This window comes from Ascaphus truei, chromosome 17 (assembly GCF_040206685.1).
Source record: "Ascaphus truei isolate aAscTru1 chromosome 17, aAscTru1.hap1, whole genome shotgun sequence".
NCBI classification, from domain to species: domain Eukaryota; kingdom Metazoa; phylum Chordata; class Amphibia; order Anura; family Ascaphidae; genus Ascaphus; species Ascaphus truei.
Window position 1 is genome coordinate 3,247,938 of NC_134499.1, and position 23,014 is coordinate 3,270,951.

Genomic DNA, 23,014 nt, shown 5'->3' on the forward strand with positions numbered 1-23,014 from the left:
CACCACGTGTTCGTCCGCATCGACTGTCTCCAGGTATTCGGACAATCTGACGAAGAACTGCCTTCTCAGGGGTCCGGTGGCAGGAGCATACACGTTCAAGAAATTAAACGTGTAGTCCTCGTGCCGGACCCTGAGATGCAACAGGCGACCTGGAACAACAGTTTTGGCAAACAGCAGCTCAGGTTGAAAAGATTCGGAGAACAGGGTCACCACCCCACAAGATGTCGAAGTGAGGTGGCTGAAAAAGACCTTACCTCGCCACTCCAGATGCCAGCTGGCTTCAGCCTCTGGAGTGGTATGGGTTTCCTGCAGGAAACTCACAGAATACTTTCCCTTTTGTAAAAAGGAGAGTACCTGGAACCTGTGAAACCCGTCCTTACATCCATTTACGTTTAGCGTACCGATGCTCAAAGCCATTGGTAATCAAGAGTCTTGCTTCCCATAGGTGCTCAGGGTACTACAGTAGAGGCAACGTTTATTCTAACATTTGCTGTAAACTAGCCGGGTTACATTCTGGGTATGTGCTGGGTATGTGCTGGGTATGTTCTGGGCTAGTTTGAGGCACATTTAAGGCATTTCTGCATTGACTAACGACCCATAGGATTAACACAGCAGGGATCCCTGGCAGTCCAATTCAGTTTGAATGGGACTGCCAGGGACCCCCGCTGTTAATCTGAGGCCATTAATCAATGCAGAAATGCTGGGGCTAGTTTAAGGAAAGTTTAAGGCATGTATTCAGAATGTACCTGGGTGTTTCCTGGGTCTTTTGGGGAATTGCCACTGGTTTTTGTTAGAATAAGAGTTGCCTGTACTGTATACCCCGAGAAGCCTTTACGTGCTCTCGCAACACTTTGTTAAACTTTAGGACCCGAACATGTTCGATAGTCCCGGAAAGTTTGGCCTTGTGGTTAGCCTTGATATATACTCTGAGAGAGTGGAGAATGACCGAAGCATCCTTCCACCTGTCAAAGGCCAACTGCACCTTCGTATGTCCGTGTCTACAGAGGGTATCATCCAGGAAACTATCTAGCTCCCGGGCAGGGATAACGGGGATCGAGGAATCCACCGACTCCATGGTGCCAGAGGACTCCCCTCTGAGCCCCAACTCCCCAGGCTCCTCTTGGCTGTAGAATTCAAGACCCCCGTCCTTCTCTGCGGGGGCCTCTCTCAGCCCTAGATTGGATCCCCTCCTCGGTGTTTCCACAAGGGGGTCCACTGTGCTCTCCACCTCCATCCCCGAGTCAGGATGTTCAGGGGCAGCTGGTGGCGACATGGCAGAGGCAGTGGTCTCCCGAGAGTCCTCGGGGGCCACAGAAGCACACAATGCCCTACTAGTTTCCTCAAGCGCCATACAGATGAATGGCATGCCACGGGTGTTCGCATCACCTGCGGGAGGGCACTCACCAACCGCGGGAGGGCCCTCACCATCTGCGGGAGGGCCCCCACCATCCGCGGGAGGGCTCTCACCATCCGCGGGAGGGCCCTCACCAACCGTGGGAGGGCACTCACTAGCAAGGACCTCAAAGGGAGGGTCTATCCCAGCATTCACTCCCAATGAAGTGCCCACCCAAAACTCCGCACTAAGAGGGTCAGGTCAGACAACTCCCAGATGTAATCGGAAGTGCTCACCAAAACACCCTCCAAACCCCAACCCACGGGGGTCAGCTCTAACCCATCTCCTTCCTCTGGTGACGCAAACCGGGGCCTTTTATCCCTATGTGCGTCACCCGAAGGTGGTACAACCAGAAGGGGATCCCGGTCAACCCACGGGTCCCCGAAGACAGGTATCTTTTTTGTGTCCGGTGGGGTAAATTCACCGAAACACAAGTCTCCGGGGGATGCTCTCCAACCCAGAGGGGCGTTGGGAGGCTCCCCAACGTCTATCTCTAGGGGTAAGGCCTCATGCTGTTGAGCACTTTGGCCTTCCACCCCAGAGACGTCGGGTACCTCCTCTTACATTCCCTCCAGATCTTCAAGGGGGGGGGGGGCTGTTCATTTATGGGATCCGGCTCACACTGATTAATCTCAACCAGTGGGCCGGATGGAACCACCTCGTGCGGAAACGATGTTGCGTTCCCTTTTGAAGACATCCACGGGTGAACGTAATCCGTTTCACCCTTCTCGACCTCCTCAAACGCCCTCTTGTTTTTATTTTTAAATTTGCTCTTCCTGAGGATTGATTCCCCAGGAGAGGGTGCCGCTGCCTCCCCAGCAGGAGCTTCCTCCTGCTCCCCCGCACCCTGTACGGTGCTTACAATGGGGGTAAGCTGTTCTTGGGGGGGGACAGCGACAACAGAGGGTGACTGTTGTGGGGTGGCTTTTACATTCTCTCTCTGATCTTTAGGGAGAGGTGCAGATGTCACCACCTGAGATGGGGCAGCAACATATTCTGTGGTCCCAGGGGGGACCTGGGCCCTTGAGGGCTTTACCTTCTCCCTCTGTTCTTTTGGGAGAGGTGCAGACGTCACCGCCTGAGATGGGGCAGCGACATCTCCTACGGTCCCAGGGGGGACCTGGGCTCTCGAGGGCCCCGCTGTGGTAGGCACAGCGGTACCGGGTGTCTTGGCAGAGGGAGGGGCGGGTGCAGGAGCTACGGTGGGATTCCTGTTCCCTTTGGGGCAACTCCTACGAGTGTGCCCAAGCTCCTTGCACAGATAACACCTAACTCCCTCCGTGCCATAGAAAAAAGTATATTGAATGCCCTCGTAGGGCACCCTAAAGGAACCCTCCACAGATTCTGTGCTCCCCGGCAGCAGCAGTTGTACCTGCCGCCTAAATGAGAGCACATGCCTCTGCGCCCTATCCCTTCAGCCCATCGGCAATTTTGTTATAGGAGACTTAATGTCTCCCAGGGTTTGCAGGTGCGGCCGCAAGAGGCTGTCTGGGATGAAGGGGGGCACATTTGAAAGGATGACCTTTGTGCCTAACCCCTCCATGGGTTCTATAGGGATGTAGATCCCCCCTACATTGATGCCTTTCTGCACCAGGGTGTGGGTGGCAGCCAGCGTACGGAGGAAGAAAATGCCCCTCCCATACATCTTGCTGGCCTGCCTCCACAGCAGAGGGACCCACAACGTCTGCCACAGCCCTTACATAGATCTCCATGTTAAGGCCAGGTGACATTGGGCATCTCACCCCAAGCTTCCTGCTCACACCGGGCGTGGCCCCAGCATTGTTGTTGCTGGGGTCGATGCCTGCAGCTGTTATCTGCACCCATGTTTGAACTGGGGACGCAGGTGCCACGCTGCTAACAGGCGCTGGGGGAGGCGTGGCCAGGGCACTGGAAGGACCAGGCCTAGGGCTGTGACTAAGAGTGTTGCTCCTAGGGGCCACAGTTTTTGGTGTCCTGTATCCGGGTGTGGTCCCCGTTGCCACACTACTCCTACCTCCCTTAGGCATGATAATATTAAGCCTTTTAGTCAGGGGATGAGGTAGTGTTTAGAGAGAAAATGTGCAAAGAGGAACTGTCCTTTTAAGAACCAATTAACCTCTCTGCAAAGGGAGGGGGGAAAAAGCAGCTTTTAAAACCTGCTGCAGTTTTAAATCTTTCCCCCCTTATTAGTTACTCTCTATCTCTTGTAATAGGCAACACCACAATTTTAACAAGTCTTTGAAGAAAAGACACAGAGCTCTTAATTGCAGGCGAGAAAAGAGGAATCAGGCTTAAGAAATAAAGTGAAAATAGAAGTAAAACAACCAGGGGTGTGGGAGGGGAGAGGGGTTGAAAGCCACAGTACCAGCCAGCCAAAGTGCAGCTTGTGCTGGGTTGAAAAATACTGCAGTCCCTGGGTGAAAAAACAAAAACGGTTTTTAAACCCCAAAAACAACATTTAAACCTCTACAAAACACACAATCCCCCACAGTTTCACTCCAAAATAACACAAATGAAAAGAAGAATACAACCTGATTCCACAATGCCTAGGAGCTCTGTACATACACGTCTGAGTGAAGCAGCAGCAGGTGATAGTGCTGAGGTGAGTGACGCAGCAGCAGGTGACAGTGCTGAGGTGAGTGAAGCAGACGAACAGTGTGTGTTGTTTTAAATGTTCGATTGAGCAACCTAATTTCTCAATTTTTACATGGTGTGGCGATTTTCACTACTCATTCGCCACACCTGTGGCTACATTGAAAAATAGGTTGCCCACCTCTTCTATAAGGGATCTATGTTAAAATAGATTAAATAGATATAGCCATGTTAGTCTATTTGCAATAGTGAAGAATAAATGAGTACTTCAGTATTAGATGATACCTTATGTATTTGGACTAACAATAGATATTGTAGGATAAGCTTTCGAGAGTTCTCCACTCTTCCTCTGGTCAGCGATATGGATTTACAGGGGATTCCAGGAGTTTAACACAGATATAAAAACCAAGATAACAATCTGTGTTAAACTCATGGAATCTTTTGTAAAACTCCTGGAATCCCCTGTAAATCAGTATCGCTGACCTAAGGAAAAGAAATAGCTTGCGGAAACTTATCCTATAATATCAGTTGTTAGTCCAAATAACAAAGGCCTCACCTAATACTGAAGAACTCATGTTAAAAGAGAGTAGATTCACTCATTTGCTTATGGGTGTCTATGCTTATGTGTGAATGGACTATAATGTGACACTGCACTCTGAAATATACTTGTGTTTGCCCGTACTTGTGACTGAGGGAATGCAGGGAGGCCAACATACAGTATAGAGATGGGTGAAATTGTTGGACGGATTTGGAGCCGTCTCGGGTCGGCCGGTTCCTTTGGTCTGCGGATTTCCACAAATCAGACTCAAAAGGGCTGATTCGCCTTTTCCGGGTGACTTTTTCTAACACTGACAATCCACCTGGCGGATTTATAATCTGCAGTCGAATTGTTATTAATACTGTACGCACTCAGATTAAATCTCAGGGGTGAGAGAGAGTGGGATTTTTAACAATCTGAGTGCGGATTTTGGACTCATTATGGAATTTGAGTTCAGATTCTTAAAAATTCACCCAGATTGTATCCAATGGCAGATTCGGATTAATCCGCTCAGATTGTTTAATACCCAATATGCAGACGGATTTTACCCCGCGGTCCGGATTTTTAAGAAAGCCCGGGAAATACTGAGGAACGGATTTGTACAATTCTGCCCATCTCTACCAACGCGGTATGGCTGGGTAGCTTTAGTCATTATGGAACAGTAGGGCCTTATACTATATTGCCAAAAGCAGCCAATCAGGTCGTTTTTGCCCAGAAATCAACATTCAATGTAATTTTGGTTGAAAATGGTCACTTTAGACAATACCGGCTGAGATTTGATCGCTGTTTACTAGAGTCTGGACATATTGTTTTACCTTCTTCTAAAAATAAATTGACGGATATTTTCTTTTTTGTTTGCTTTGTCTGGTTCAATAAAACTATCAATAAATATAAATATCTCAGCATCTAGCAAAAGGTATAACCCCATAAACACCCAGTATGTCAGTTTTTTAATAAGGTTACAGCGTGTGTTTGTAGTGGCAGCGCTGCATATTACAGCCGAGGAGCAGGCGGATCTGTGCACGGGCTCATCTTGTCATTATCTCTCATTTAAAATAAGCCTCAATCCGTCAGCCGCGCATATTCCTTCCATAATTGGCATCACTGTGTTCAATGGAGTCACTCACAGAAGTACTATTGCATTCAAAACCGCGTTGCTTTATTTCTGAACCACCAAATCTCGTGGGTCCTAAAATTCTTGACAGTTTTGATATGTGTTTATACCTAGTGGCAGCCTCAAAGCTACAGCTTTGAAATGTTGCACTGACAAACTTGTATGTGTGTAGTGACAGTCTACGGAGCAGTGACAGACCTATGTGTGTGTGTGGCTGTGTGTGACCAATGAAGAAGGAGAATTAGGGTGAGTTCAATAAATGTGCTTTTGCAAATCCGATGTGCTCTAATTCTCCTTTTTTTTTTGGAGTCACAAAATGGACAGCCGTGTCTTCCCTTGCATTTGGTCAGGTGTGGGCAACTCCAGTCCTCAAGGGTTACCAACAGGTCAGGCTTACAGGATATCCCTGCTTCAGCACAGGAGACTAAACCAGTCCCAGCTTCAGCACAGGTGGCTCCATCAGTGGCTCAGTCTTTGCAGCCACCTGTGCTGAAGCAGGGATATCCTGAAAACCTGACCTGTTGGTGGCTCTTGAGGACTGACGTTGCCCACCCCTGCATTAGGAGCACCAGTATAAGTATTGCAGTTTGGATTTTTCTATTTGCTGTGCTGTGTTATATTGTCTGTGTGTAACAACAGAGCATGTACGGCAGATTAGGCTAAGATTATAGTCCCGGCTACTGCGTGACATCATCCGTCGCCATAGCGATTTCTGCCTATAGTGTAGGAGACAAGAGACGGCGACCAGGGGGCGTGGCTGTGAGCGGTTCGCCCTCATTGGCTGAACTGCTCATGTGCCCTCTGACATCATGCGGCAGTCGGCGGAAAAAAATCAATTTCCTTTGACTTCCGCGATTTTGGTCGCTGTGTCGCTCCGTCGCTGTGTCGCGGTCGCACACACTATAGGTGCACACGACGGATTGCATTAACTAGTTTTGACGCGGGGTCGCCGGGACTATAAGCGCGGCCTTAGAAGTGACATGCCCTAATGGAGCTGTATATGTGGAGCAAGTACAAGAATAAAGGGACTTTTGGCAAAACTGTCACACTGTTACGATATACAAGATTGTGATACATTGTATTGGTCATCTATCAATTAGTGTCCCGTGCACTCTGCCTCTGCTTTCCCGGGTAGCCGCTGTGCTTCCTTTTTTCCTTTGTGTGACATCTGCTCAATTGAATTGCTTTGTTATCTAACGTTTTCGGTTTGGCTGAGTAGCGCAGCTCAGAATAATTGAGGTCACACAGACCGTCCATGCTGTGTGAGCCGGCCGAGGGGTGGCAGTCTCTGAGAAGGGAGGAACAGCTTGTAAAGAGCGGTTTAATTGATTTTACAAAGCACTTCCCAAGCTGGCGCGCCTCCAACACCATTACTGGGCACCTGTGTATCGCAGACTCTACGCATTAACCCCTCAACTGCTGGGGTGACACGCTGTGCCCCTTAAAGATCAGCGCCGCTGTGGCCATGTTCTACGGAGCACCGCTCATTAGATAACATTTAAAAATGTTCACGGTATATTTATAGGATTTGAGCTAAAAGGAAGATGTTGTTATTCTTTTTTCATATTCTTTAAAAAGAAGAAGTGGAGCTTTAGGAAGTTAATACGGAAGTAACAGTACTCTGTCTGTACTTCATGTAAATAAAGAAGTAACAGTACTCTGTACTTCATGTAAATAAAGAAGTAACAGTACTCTGCACTTCATGTAAATAAAGAAGTAACAGCACTGAGCAAGCAGAGCAGAGTTGGCCTGTTCGGAGTTGCTTGGGGTTGCTGAGAGTATTTTCTGTTTATTAGCAAAGTACATTATTATTGTGAAGGTACCAACGTAACGGAGATGTATTGCACAAAAATCAATAGTATATAAAAGGGCAGATGCTGCGTTTGTATAAATATCATGGACATAGGCACACATTTACTATGCGCGCGATGCCTCTGTAACTCCGTCTTACCTGCTCTCTGGCGGCTTCTGGTGACATGTCGCCAGACGCCACGAATGTCAAATGGCAACGCATTGCCATGGCAACGCAACAGCATGACGTGGTGACGTCAAATGACGCTGCAGATGCTGGAGAGAAGGGGGGGGGGTGTCGCGAGCAGGGGGGAAAGTCGACAGGGGAGCGCAAAGAAAATAGTTTGCACACCCCTGTTATCAAGAATACTGCGAAGGCAATAAGCCTTACTGCTCAAGTTCAGCACTCGGCTATATTTTGCTATTATGTTAACCCCTTTTCTGGCTTTACAGGCCTCTCCGGAAGCCAAGGTGGGGAATTCTTCTCGTTGCAATTGAGTAAGATCCTGTTGAGGTGAAATTTCTCCCGCTGACTAAAAGCAGCCTCCATTTGTAAAGTCGTATCAGTTGTTATATGGTACGATGTTATAGCACTGTCACATATTCTTGGGGTTATTTTTTGGGTATACAGTATTAACAAAGCGGGGCATTCTGCTGCAGCGGTGTTCTTGTTTGCGGTGGCCCAAGTTCTGTATTTTTTGCAGATATGCGGGATTGTTTTCCTGACGTCTGGCTGCCTGAATAGTATAACCAGACATTAAAGTTATCCACCAAAAACCATTCACAATACAGTGTAAAGTAAATAAAAATACCACTTGTGAGCAGTCACATATCTCAGCCTTAGGGCAATGCGGCTGCCTTGGGCACCGTGAATTCGGGGGGCCCCAAGCTCCCTCCTGTCAGCGCTGGGATCCAAATTTCACCAAGCAGGAGAGGAAAGAGCTTGAGGAGGGAGCTGGGGAGTCCCTGAACCAGCGCAGGACTGCAACGCTGCTCACCCCAAGGAAGGGGCGGAGGAGTGTGTGTGTGGTAAGAGATAGCTGGCGAGGAGGTAAGAGGTAGCGGGGGGAGGTGCGAGTGTGTGTGTGCGTGCGTATGGCAGTAGGTCTTACCTTATGCGGAGCAGCCCTTCTGTAGCATCGCATTGTCATTGGCGATACCACATGCCGACGCATTACCATGATAATGTGATGTCATGTTCCACCATGATGTCATGGCGCTGCAGGAGGAGGGGCTGAGCTACCAACATGCCGCCTTGGGCCCTGCCAAAGGTAAGGTGGGCCCAGACAGTTCTGCAACCATGCCTTTCCCCATTATCCTAGCATATAGCGCTTCCACTGCTAGAGTTGCCAGGTGGCTTCTCCAAAAATACTGGACACAATGGCGAATGGTGCGATGTGCTTGAGACACACATATGTGCACACACACGCTCGAGGCACGCATGCACACCTCTCCGCTCCCTGCTGTTTCCATCTCTCCTTGGACCCACCCCCAGGCTCCTGACATCTCCTTCTGATTGGCTGCTGTTGGTAATGTAGCCAATCAGAATGCAGGAAGCTGCCCAGCCCACTAGCAACAACCCTGCTCTGGGAAATACCGGTATACACATACACGCCCAGAAAGGTAAAATTGGTATATACATACACCCCAGAGAGATAATACCGGTATACACATACACCCCCAGAGAGGTAATACCGGTATACACATACACGTCCAGAGAGGTAATACCGATGTACACATACACACCCAGAGAGGTAATACCGCTATACACATACACGCCCAGAGAGGTAATACCGGTATACACATACACGCCCAGAGAGGTAATACCCGTATACACACACACGCACAGAGAGGTAATACCGGTGTACACATACACACCCAGAGAGGTAGTAAGGTTATACACATACACACCCAGTATTACCTCACATTTTTTACTGGACAGAATCTCCAAATACAGGACAGTCTGGTTCAATACTGGACACCTGGCAACCTTATCCACTGCAGTCAGGGATTCTGGGTACTGATATGCCAATGAGCACAGTATGTCACTCTTTAGTGTACAAATGATGCAAAAACTGCACCAGATTTCTTTGATCATGTGCCTTTGAAATGGAATGAGATTTTTTTGCCTGTATTCCAGCAGTGTGTTGGTTAATTGCACACCAGCAATCAACCAGACTCCACCTGGCTGATTAGGACTGTCAGAAAAAAACTGTTCTGAGAAACAGGAAAGAGATGAGAGAGAGAGAGAGAGAGAGAGAGAGAGAGAGAGAGAGAGAGAGAGAGACTGCAGCTACAAACAAACTGCAGATAGCCACTTACTTTGCAGCTACACAAACACTCTCTCGCTCCTCAACACAAAATAAGTCTGAGAGCTGTTCCTGCCTCCTGACCAATCCCCTACCCTGTCTGAGAGCTGTTATTTCCACCTGACCAATCCTCTGCCCTGTCTCAGAGCTGTTCTGAAAGCTGATTGGCTGGAAATAAACACTTTGGAAATAAACACATTGCAAGCTGCAAAAACGCCAGAAGTTTAACCAATCAGAGAACAGGGATTTCAATAATGCCTGGAATTTTACAGCTTTAGCCTATAATGTTAGTTATTGCTGTTATATATTAATTATAGTCTTGTATTCTTTATATAGTATTCTTCCACCTCTCCTTCTTCTGTCTCTCTCTCTCTCAATAATTTATAGTCGCATTACTGCTGTTACTGTACATCAGAATTAAATTGACGTATTTTCACGTCTTGCTTAAAAATCCAATATAATTAAAATAGAAAGGTGAAGCGTCTTTGACCCACGGAACCCTATCTATCAGGGAGCTACTGCAGTAATTAGGCTATGGCGAGATTCAGGATGAATAATAACAACAAGTAACACAGGAAGGATGAACTCATATCAAATGTAGGACTACTACAGCTATGACTAATTTGTGTAAGGGCTGCATATTTTTGCATTTTCTATGCTCTGGGTAGTTTAGTCTCAATACTCCTATGTCCCACCTGGCCTCTGATATTACATTAGTGTCTACATTTTGCTCACAAACCAAACAATATGACTTTTTAAAACTAGTTTACCGTGACACCGTGCATGTAGAGCATTGCCGCACAAACCGTACAAAGTATGAGGAAATGCCGATGCTTACGGAAATAAGTGGAAGCTAAAATACTTTTGCAAATGGAGAAGGCATCAAAACTGGGTCATGTTTGCATACTGGGGGATTTTAATTATCCAGACATAGACTGGGGCAATGAGATTAGCATTACAACAAAAGGAAACAGGTTTAAGGACAATTATATGACCCAAATTATTGAAGAACCAACCAGGAGAGGGGCAGTTCTGGATTTGGTCATATCAAACAATGTAGAAGTAATAACAAATATTCAAGTCCTGGAACATTTGGGTAACAGTGATCATAACATGGTCTCATTTGAAATAAATTATCAAAAAACAGATTACTTGGGTTCAACAAAGACCTTAAACTTTAGAAAGGCAGATTTTAATAAACTGAGGTCTAATCTGCAAGTAATACACTGGGATGATGTTTTTGCACGGAAAATGTAGAAGATAAATGGGCAGTCTTTAAAACATTGTTAGAAAAGCACACTTATCAGTGTATTCCCTTGGGTAATAAGTATAAAAGAATTAAGTCAAAACCAATGTGGCTAAATAAACAGGTAGAGGAGGAAATGGACAAGAAGAGGAAGGCGTATAGATTCTTTGGGCCTCATGCAGTAAGCGGCGGAAAAAAGCATTAGCCAGTCTAGCAATTAGCCATGTTTTTGGCGTGTTAAACTGGCTGTATGCTGTAAGGGGCGAATCCCTGGCGAATGAATTAGCCACCATCATTTGATGAAATGGCGTGTAACCGGTGGCGGGACGGCTGCCTGGCGAGAAACTGCCGAGAAGCCGTCCACTGCCGAGTTGTGTTTGCAGCCGAGAGAGATCCGGTAGAAGAATACAGATGAAGATGGATTACAACTAGAAGACCCCTGGATTGTCGTGTTTTATTATTTTAATGTTTATTACTTTATGGTTTTTTATTTTATGGGTTCCTGTTCGTGGATTGGTTCGTGAGTAAGCTGATCAACGGGAGTCGGTGGGGGCAAGTAATGGTAAGTTAAATAAAGAAATGTATTTAATGTAACTGTGTTTTTTTTGCTTTTTCATGTCTTTATTTTTTTTATGCATATCATTTCTTGCCACTGTATGTATGTATGTATGTATGTCTAGAGAGATATATACATACAGGGTAAGAAATGATAGTGTTGTTAAAGCTTGATTTTCTGTATTGTAAATGATTGTGGCTATGCTGCTATGCATAGATGTGTGTTAAATGTATTTTATTATTAGAGAGATGTAAGTTTTGGGCTTTATGCTGTACTGTAGGTTAGGGAGAGGCTTGCTTTAGTATATTGTAATTGTTGGTGTCCTTTTTTGTATGTTTTGAACTTGTTCTCTGTTACGATAGCTATAGTTAATTGTGTAATTGGTATGGATGGTATTTTTATTGTTTAGGGATGTAATTCATGTGTGTTTATTCATTGATGGTGACTTTATTTGCTTACATAATATACTCCATGTGATGTCAGGCTATTTGAGTTAGATAACTGTATTGTTAACATTGATTTGCAGCGTGTACATGTAGTTTACATGTTATGCTACTGTACATGTATACACTGTAAATGCAATGTTTTAAGTGGCATTTGAGGCTTCAGATTGAATGATTACATGAGATTTGTGTAGGAAATTGCTTTTTAATTCATTGAGGATGTTATGCATAAGTGGTGTTGCCATTGCAGGATGGCATCACCCCTTAATTACCTTTGAGGTTAGTACCCGAAAAGGTGATTAAGGGGTTCATTGGTATGTTAATGTAATTGAGATGTACAGTATTGGCTATTTATTATTTTGGCAACGGACCCCAAGGATGATGCTGGCGACGGAGCCTTCTTATTGATGAGGTTAGTACAATTTTCTTTACTTTATTACGGTATTTAATGTGTTTAATAATGGCCAAATAATGTATTATCCCTATGTGGATAATAGTTATTTGGCACATTATTGTACTGTATGTGCTGGGGGAGGGGGTATTGGCCCCAAGGGTATTTGGTAGGACTCCCATGTGGGTAGTGGGTAGTTAGGCCTCAGGGTTGGGGGGTTAGTGGGGGAGGGTATGTGGGTGATGGTGGGTTAACCCCTTAATGACTGTAGCGGTTAATAACCGCTATGGTGATTAAGGGGTTAGGGGACATTACATTGGATGTTTTAATTCTTGTGTCTGTTTTGCAGAAGCGGATGGTGCATGGGCAGGATGAAGATGAGGATGGCCTTCATCGTGGCAGCTGCACATGTGTGAGTGCTATATGTATTTAATGTCTTTATTGTTGTGTATGTATTTTAAATGGACAACTGCACTATTATCCATTTGTGGATAATAGTCATTGTGCCCATTACTATACGCTATGTTAGGGGGGTATAGGTGTTGTTGGGGTCATATATATATATATATATATATATATATATATATATATTTAGTTAGTGTGGGGCTGGTGTGTGTATTTTCTATTATTGTGGGTAGTGGGGGTGGGTGAAGGGGGTATTAGCCCCAACGGTGTTTGTTTAGGGCTTGCGGGTGGGTAGCGGGAGGCCTTAACCCCTTCATGACTGTAGCGGTATTAACCGCTACGGTCGTGAAGGGGTTAAGTGCACCCGCAACCCCCCCGCAAGCCCTAAACAAACACCAAGGGCCTAATACCCCCTTCACCCACCCCGCTACCCACAATAAACCTGGCATGGCTCTTTAATCCCTTCATTACCTTAGCGGTAATGCATTTTTCCTGCCTCGGATGCATGCCGGGGGGGTCCGGTGCTGATATTAATGGTATCAGCTCCGGAGACCCCCGGCATCAATCCCGGCCAGGAAAAAGGCCAGAATTTTTTCTAAGTGCCGATCCGCCACTCATCCGCTGCCTCTGAGCAGCAACTTGCCATCTTTTTCTTGCGTGGCTGATCCGCCAGCAAAACGGTATTCTAGAGAGGCGAATAGCTCTTCTTAGCTACTCGCCTCTACTAGAATACAGCGTGGCGGAAAAAGTTGGATTTTTAGGCGGAAAGTGCCTTCTCGCCCCGCCACCGGCGAAGAAAAAAAACCGCCAGCAAAACTGGAGTTTTTTTTTAATCTCGCCACTTTCTGCCCCCTTTCTGAATACGGATAGGCTTTTTAGGCGGGAAAGTGGCGAATATTGCCTTTCCGCCGCTTACTGCATGAGGCCCTTTAACTCAAAAGGGACGGAGACATCGTATCAGAATTATAAGGAATGTGTCAAAAATTGCAAAAGGGCAATCAAATTAGCAAAAATGGATAATGAAAAAAGGATTGCATTAGAAAGTAAGGTCAATCCTAAAATGTTCTTTAAGTACCTTAATAACAAAAAATGAGAAAATAAAATATAGGACCCTTTCAGTGTGAGATGGGTAGACAGATTATTGGAGATAAGGAAAAAGCAGAGGTATTAAACAAATTATTTGCCTCTGTGTTTACCAGGGAAGAATCAAGTTCAATAGTAGTGCCGCAGGAGGAAGCCACAACCTCCATATTCATGAACAATTGGTTAACTGAGGAAGAAGTTCATAAGCGACTTGAAAAAATTAAAATAAATTAGGCACCTGGCCCGATGGCATACAGTACATCCAAAATTCTCAAGGAGTTAAGCTCAGTAATAGCCAAACCATTATATTTAATATTCAAGGACTCCATTTCCACAGGTTCAGTACCACAAGATTGGCGTAAAGCAGATGTGGTGCCTATATTTAAAAAGGGGGATTACAGACCTATAAGCTTGACTTCAATAGTGGGGAAACTACTTGAAGGTTTAATACGGGATAATATTCAGGAATACCTAATGGAAAACAAAATTATTAGGAATAGTCAGCATGGATTTATGAAGGATAGATCATGCCAAACTAACCTTATTTGTTTCTTTGAGGAGGTAAGTAGGAATTTAGACCAGGGTAATGCAGTTGATGTGGTCTACTTAGATTTTGCAAAGGCTTTTGATACGGTTTCACACAAGAGGTTGGTGTACAAAATAAAGAAAATTGGACTTAGTAATAATATATGCACCTGGATTGAAAACTGGTTAAAGGACAGACAACAGAGGGTTGTCATAAATGGAACTTTTTCAGGTTGGGCTAAAGTCGTGAGTGGAGTACCTCAGGGATCGGTACTGGGACCCCTGCTTTTTAACATGTTTATTAATGACCTTGAGGTTAGCATCGAGAGCAAAGTCTCCATCTTTGCTGATGATACTAAATTGTGTAAGGTAATAGAATCAGAGCAGGATGTAATTTCTCTCCAGAAGGACTTGGAGAGACTGGAAACGTGGGCAGGTAAATGGCAGATGAGGTTTAATACAGATAAATGTAAGGTTATGCATTTGGGATGCAAGAATAAAAAGGTGACTTACAAATTAAATGGGAATAAATTGGGGGAATCCTTGATGGAGAAGGATTTAGGAGTGCTTGTAGAGAGCAGGCTTAGCAATAGTGCCCAAAGTTATGCAGTAGCTGCAAAGGCAAACAAGATCTTATCTTGCATCAAACGGGCAATGGATGGAAGGGAAGTAAACATAATTATGCCCCTTTACAAAGGAATAGGAAGACCTCACCTTGAATATGGAGTACAATTTTGAGCACCAATCCTAAGAAAAGACATTATGGAACTAGAGAGAGTGCAGAGAAGAGCCACTATATTAATAAAGGGGATGGACAATCTAACTTTTGTGAAGAGGCTAGCTAAATTAGATTTATTTACATTAGAAGGCGTCTAATAGGGGATATGATAACTATATACCAATATATTCAGGGACAGTACAGGGAGCTTTCAAAAGAACTATACACCCAAAGGAAGTACAAAGGACTCGGGGGCATCTCTTAAGGTTGGAGGAAAGGAGATTTCACCAGCAACAAACGAATGGGTTCATTACAGTAAGGGTAGTTAAAATGTGGAATTCATTACCCATGGAGACTGTGATGGCAGATACAATAGATTTGTTCAAAAAAAGGTTGGACATCTTTTTAGATAGGAAACGTATACAAGGATATACCAAATAAGTATACATGGAAAGATGTTGATCCAGGGATTAATCCGATTGCCAATTCTTGGAGTCAGGAAGGAATTTATTTTTCCCTTTATGAGATATCATTGGATGATTGACTCTCGGGTTTTTTGTATGCCTTCCTCTGGATCAATAAGAAAGTATAGATAAAGGATAAAGTATCTGTTGTCTAAATTTAGCATAGGTTGAACTTGATGGACGTACGTCTTTTTCAACCTCATCTACTATGTAACTATATAACTACTATGTAACTATGTAACTATGTAAGTGCAAGGAAATAGGAAACAATGAAGAAAGGGTTTGGTTACCTTGTAGAGCAAGGGTGACCAACTCCAGTCCTCAAGAGCCACCACCGGGTCAGGTTTTTAAGATATCCCTGCTTCAGCACAGGTGGCTCAATCAGTGGCTCAGTCGAAGAAGTAGGGATATCCTGAAAACCTGAACTGTTGGACTGGAGTTGGCCACCCATGCTGTAGAGTTTACAATCTAATTTGAATTGGGGGACACAGAGACAGTAGAACGTTGGCAAATTAGATATCAGTGAAATGAGGCTATCTATGTGCATTCTGTTAAGAGATGGTTGTAGCTACAATACTAGGGTGTCCTGGCTATTGCCATGTTTTCTTATAAACATGACTTTCCAATCTAGATCTGGATTTGCGGACAGCGAGCGGGCAGCGAGTATCGGTGAGACGGTATTCTTGATGCGATGGTGCAGATGTGAGAAGGCAGGGCAGACAAATGAGGCAGAAAAGAGCGAGCCTTCAGTAGGGAACTAGAGGCAGATACTCCCGAGAACTTCACATGGATTATAATGGTGGCACTCGTTGCGTTTCTGAGAAACATATACTTAAATTGGGCAAACCAGCAATTTGTCGTAGGATCCTAATAAATGGTGGTCAGTGATAGTTGCTTGCCCTATAAATTACCCACCAACAATATGAAAGATATTTTGTTTATTTAATTGTTCATCTAAAGCATCAGGAGACGCCTGATTTATATTTCTTTTGACCATGGTAATTGTTCGTACATCGGCAAATCAAAAAAATAACTAGGTGATCAACTCTAATGATTGATGCGTTTTGATTCGATAAACCACTAGACCAGGGGTAGCCAACCTTTATTCCAGGTGTGCCAATAAATGGGCACAAATGTTTTTAGGCGTGACTGCTGTCCTACTGCCCCCCACATCCGGTTTAAATTAATGGCTAATTCTAAAATAAATAACGGCAAAAGTAAACAAGGATAATAAAAACATTAACATACTGTATTACAAGCATTATTTATTGAGAAGAGAAGAAAAATCTGAATTTAAAATGTCTCAATGGGATTTCTGAACTTGCATTTCAGTTACATAGTTTTTTAATATTGGGATTGATTTCCGAGGTGGATAAGAGAAGCAGAGCACCTGCCAATCTAGATCTGCACTGTACGGAAACGTCTGCTCACAAAACAAATATGGGGAATAACTTGCATTACATTTTCATTTAATGATTTCAATTGATTTCTTAAATGTTTTTAATTGTTAAAGAAGTTATTAAAATTGGGTTCATTTTCAAAATGTATGTTAATATTCATAAGTTTCGTCCCTGCAGTGTTTTTTTCATTTGAAGGATTTTGCATGGTTCCTTTCCTTTATGGATATTTCAGATGATTTCTCTGTTTTTGAGCAGGCGTACGTACCGTTCCCAATGCCCAGATTGGCCACCCCTGCACCAGAGTATATTTCTGCCAATATGTGGCAATCTTTCTTTACATGTAACTTGTTCATTTTTCCACCTTGCTTTAGGGGTGATATAACTTGTAAGCATTAATGCTTTTAAGACGGTAAGTTATTTCAGAAGTTATCACTGTGTCATTATTTTGTTTTCAAGTTTGATGAACGTAGGTCATAAAATTCTCCCATCCGAAGGCCTCATGCCTGCATTATAAAATCCTTTCCTATATATTGCTTGGTCTGTTTTCTTCTTACATAGATATTGCTAAACAATAACCCATAAAATATTAACATGATCAAATACTTTAATATTTCACCTCCTACGATAGTGTGATGAGGAATGATTACTAGATGATAATAAATACAAAGTTTCTCTTTATGAGATATATATTTCTGCAACTTCTGTACAGTATGTAGATATCACAGTACAGCACACTGCAAATAAGTAATATTTACAATGGATCAAGCTTTGCAGTCCCCAGATACAATGATTTGCTCAAGGTTATAGAGAGTAGCATTGCTGTCCTCTTTAGCACAGAAGTACTTCAATATTCCCCTCGTATTACTCTTCTGTCTTAAGCTGCCTCTCAAATCTTAAACCATTTAAAAAAGCCAAAATGTTAAATCAGTTGGGTGAATGAATTTCTCATTACGGCTATTTTACATAAGAACTGACAACCACTTATGTGAATGCAATGGAGTGGCATAATAAGCAATCTGCATTCCATAGCTTTCCTTTTCTCTGTGAATCTGTCTTTATCCGCCACACTAAGCGCATCCCTTCTCTTTCGTGCTTTACGACAATTTCCACGTACCATATTTTCTGACTTTCTATGTACAGAATTCGTTAAAGTTGCAGTTCCTCCCCCCATGCCCCCTTTTGTTCTTTTAGAAAGGCGGGAAGCAGGGGGGAAAGTAAGACGGTTCTGTTCCTGAGACCCCCTCCATCTCACCCATCTAAAAAAAACTAATGCGGGGGAACGGGAAAAAAAGGAATGAGGGAAATGTTGTTGTTATAATAATATAATAATTGATACAGAATAAATTATGTGTATGTGTGTATATATATATATATATATATATATATATATATATATATATATATATATACAAACTAATTATGTAGAGAAAATGAAAATGAACCACAATTTTGGAAAACTGACAACTGATTAAAAAGTAATTTATATAGCACCAATTAAGTATGGTTTTATAGGAAGTGCATAATGATTAATAATAAATAGTGCTACCAGTAAAACCCGTTGCTATATACAGTCTAAGGTTTGATAACTGAGGCACAAAAGAAAAATTGGGGTATTAATTAAAGTTTCTGGGATCTAAGCCCCACTGTGTAGAACTGGGCATAACCCAAAATGTTCCCATAACAATGATACCGGGAAAATAATCGCAATGACAATATGTATCGCAACAAATATTCGTTCAATAGGAATAAAGACCCAATTAACTGTTTAAATGTGAAAGTTTTTTTAGTTTTATTTTTTTAGAATAAATGTTTTTCAAATAAATAAGTTGAAAGGCATTTTGTTTTACCAGTTGCAAATTAACTACGTTTTTAAATAAATGACATTAAAATAACCACATCAAAGATATGGATGGGGATGAGATTACCGAGAAAAGCTTTGTTTTTGGGGTGCAGTCGTGAAGGAGGGGGTGCCAAGCTCCCGTTAACATTGGAAGTCGGACTTCTTTAAAGCTGTCGTTTTTCTGGTATTACAAGCCACTAACTAAATATCAATTACTCCCCGGGCTGACTGGATATAACATTTTCAATATTTCAATACGTGATATTACAATGTCACGTTGTATCTCTGCAGTTATAGTGCCGGCGACAGCGACGCGACATGGCGTCAAAACAAATGTATTGGTCGCGATCGCTGGAAGTCGCTTCAATTTGTTTTTTCCACCGACTGCAGAGTGACGTCAGCGTCGCCGTCACAATAAGCGCAGCCTAACTCTAGCATTGTCCCAGATCCCATTGCTTTAAATCTGGAGTAGCTGGGAAACTTTGATAAACGACCTCTGGAGTAATTTGTCTCAACAGGATTCTATGAAAGAGTAATTATCAAAACAGTTCCCCTTGTGGGCCCTCCCGGTTTTTTTTATGGATCCCAATACACTTAACGTGAAAGTGCCGCCAATACTTCCTTGTACTTAAATCCCCTGCATTACATGGGCCAACAGGAAGCCCAATGCTTCCTACTGGCCGGCGTTGCCTGCCTGAAGGGGACAGCACCAGTACTACCTTCAGCGGTAAGTAAGCATCTTCGGAATCCAGGGGGTCCTCATGGTTCCTATTCATGTAAAAAAAATGTGGTAGGGAAATAAGGCAGGGGGAATGGCAACTAAACAAATGCAGCAAACCCCAATAATCCTACACAAAGAAGACCACAGGCCAAATACTATATATTTGGTAGTACCATGTTCTTTATGGTAGTTCACAAGAGTGAAGCGTTATGCTAGACGTGAGAGTGAATTGGAACATCCTGTCACTTCGGAAGTCAGTGCCTTAAACTGAAGATCAAGGGCACCCAAGGTCACTTCAATGTATTTTCTGACTCAATGCGGCATGGCATATATAATAAAACTTTAGAAATATTTGCAATAGTTACATCCACAGCCACAGACTTTGGAACGCACTCCTCTTCTGTGAAAGCCTCTGATAATCTACTTTTCAAGTATGCCCAGGGTCACCATATAGAAACATACAAAACAAATCTATAAACAGCAGTCTTTTTTTTTAGAGATAAGTATATTTAACCCTTCAGGGGAAACTCTGTGTCGGTACAAAGTTAAAGGAACTGGTCCCCCGCTCACCAAACACAGGGCACGTTTGTCATGATGAGTGTGTGTGGTGACCTCAAACAAACTTACAGTAAATGAGCAACAGCGAATGTCTTCCTCAATAGTAGTTGAGTCTAAAAGGGCCAATTTAACTGGGAGCTGGCTCTATAACCTCCTCCCTCTACCTTATTTACAGTAGCTGGCAATGATTTTCTCCCAGATTATCAGGACTCCGACAATGCTGATTAGGTTGACATATTAGGGTTTGGGTTTGGCTGGCATGCATATTAGGGTTAGACTGGTATGAATATTAGGTTTGGGTTAGGCTGGCATGCATATTAGGGTTAGAGTGGTATGAATATTAGGTTTAGGCTGGCATGTATATTAGGTTTGGGTTAGGCTGCCATACATATTGGGGTTGACTGGCATGTATATTAGGTTTCGGTTAGGCTGGTATGGATATTAGTGTTAGGGTTAGGCTGGCATGTATATTAGGGTTAGGCTGTCATATAGCAGCATTACAGGTGGCACTATATATTTATATATGCAGCATTACCTTTAATGAAAATGAATTACCTACGCTGCCGATCGATTAGCTCATCCTGTTATCGATCAGCAAAGATCCTGTTTCCCAGGGTTCACTTAATGGCCGCCTTTCAGTTTCAATCAATCCGTCAGTCAGTGTAACTCAGCAGTTACAATGTATTCTTATATTACTATGGTAACATTGTCTATTGTTACAGTTTGCAGCTCAAACTGCTGGGAATTTTGGCAACAAATTATCACAAACACGAAAGTGTTACAAAGATCTTGCACTTCTGGGGGGGGGTGTGCTAAACCTGCTATAGAAATCAAAGGATTATCAGTATATTAAAACTCATTAGAAATGGCATTGAGTCAATTTTTTTAAATTCAGTATCATATAATACTACAGAACTGATGTCTTTGAAAAAAAGTCACATGTAGGACATTGAACGTTTTGCTCCAGATGAGCAAGTGCTTTATTTACGCAGCTGTCTTTTAAATAATACTGCACACGTTGCCCATTTAGCCGTCCTGTTGAGTAAATAAAATAGCCCCTTTCTTGGTTTAAATAAGGAATTTATATAGTTTACAATATAATATACGGAATAATATAACAAGTACCAATGTATCAAGCTTCAAGGCTGTCTACTGTATATTGCCAATAAATTAAATGAGTCATTTACAACACTTCCCTCAGAGCTTCAGCATTTTTCACGTGATCTATTCTATTGAGGTCATTTGACTCCATTCTGTTCCATTGGCATCAGAAAGGTATCAGGAGAATGTTTTCTTTATATTTGGGGGGTCAAATACTAGCATTCAAAAGTGATGTCAAAATGAAAAGCAAACAGTGTGAAAAGTGGCTGATGTTTTCCTCTGTCATTTATTAAAGGTTTTTCCCGATCATTTTTAGACCACGTTTTGTGTTCTGTGTCCTTCTGCGCCAGCTGCATCCTGATTTTATGTAAATGACCAAAGGGAGATTTGTTTTTTTTTAATGCAGATTTAGAGATCCTACCCAGTTAAAAGCAACTTTAAGTAAAAATTGGTGAAGATTTCTTTTTGTGCTTGCTAAAATACGAGGTTGGATGCTTTTTACTGCTGGTTTACATCTGCGTTAAAAGCAGCACAAGGGATCTATGTACTAAGATCCTATTTACATTTTTATTGTGCCACAAAATTGAAGTGCTGAAAAGTAGCACAAACCTTCATAAAACGTGCGTCCTCTATATGAAGGTCGTTATGTGACTTTATTCAGATAATGCCCAGCTCGTTGTTTGAAATTAACCTTGAAGCATTGCGTCATGGTTAATACCTGACTGATACAATTTAAATAAAACGGAATTGTGTATATTTTGTTATTTCTAACTAGTGTTAGTAAATATCGATTTTTTATTGCATAATATTATTTATAATAGTCATACTGTGAAAGTAAGACATTTTCTTAACCTATATAATGAAACATCTGTGTTGCGTCAACATTTTTGGCGGTTGGTACAAGGCAACTTAATTCAGTGCTAAGAATATATAAATACTTTTAAGGGTTTACGCATGGTTCAACTTGGAGTACGATTTTTTCAAATGTTCCACTTGCTTTTCCACATGGATACAATTTTTTGGGGGTACACACTATCATGGCCAAGCTCATGCCATTTCTGTGCGCCGAAATACTTGACTAAACCCATTTTTCTCAGGGCTATTACACAGGCGCACACAATTAAATGTGAGATTTCCGTGCGTCAATTTTAGCCATTTGAAACGCTTAGCCCCACAGTTCTCAAATTGCTTCATTCGCCCACAGGACAGTAAGTCAAATGACAAGACCCCGCTAAGTATATAAAACATAAAGACGCAGAATATTACATCTTACCTTAAATATTTCTCTATTCCGTCTTCATTTAAAGTCCTGATTCCCATAAACACACTAAAATCAAAGCAAATATTACAGTCACTGTGACAGGATTGTACTTTTCAGCAGGGTTATGTAAGATTGGCTTGTAATTTGTGCTGTGTATGCCTGGTAGCCCTGCACTCACTCGCCTGGTATCTCTCTGTGTGTATTATTCTGTAAGATGCCCTATCAGCAGCTGTATGTTTAAACCACACAGGAACTCTCACACAGATCACAGCACATGATGGTTATAAAATAATTTGCACATAGTTAGCACATTTTTTTTTGTGCTTCCGTAATCCTCTCGCAGTAAATCAGTCAGGGAGATATTATTATTTCAGTGGTAGTTAGGGATGTTTAACAGAAATACAGAGTTGGCACTGTGCTTGAATGGAGGAAAATTTCACATTAAAAAGCACTTCAGTATCCATTTTTGCAAACAAAATGTTAAACGTATGCTTAATGTGATGGGAAACACTTCATTTTTATTTATAAATTACCACTTTCACTTTCTTAAAAAAATTAATCTGTTGTTAAATGGAAAACTTGCGTG

The 23,014-nt window shown here is 42.7% G+C and overlaps 1 protein-coding gene across 2 annotated transcripts in view; it reads right to left on the minus strand.

The window, feature by feature from the left end:
• GRAP2 (GRB2 related adaptor protein 2) overlaps positions 1-22,618 on the minus strand; it is a 150,480-nt gene extending 127,862 nt beyond the window's left edge. For both annotated transcript variants that reach the window (XM_075573740.1, XM_075573738.1), the window contains exon 1: positions 22,441-22,618. The gene's annotated coding sequence lies outside the window, so the exon portion shown is untranslated. The remainder of the gene's footprint in view (positions 1-22,440) is intronic.
• Positions 22,619-23,014: the final 396 nt, after the last annotated feature.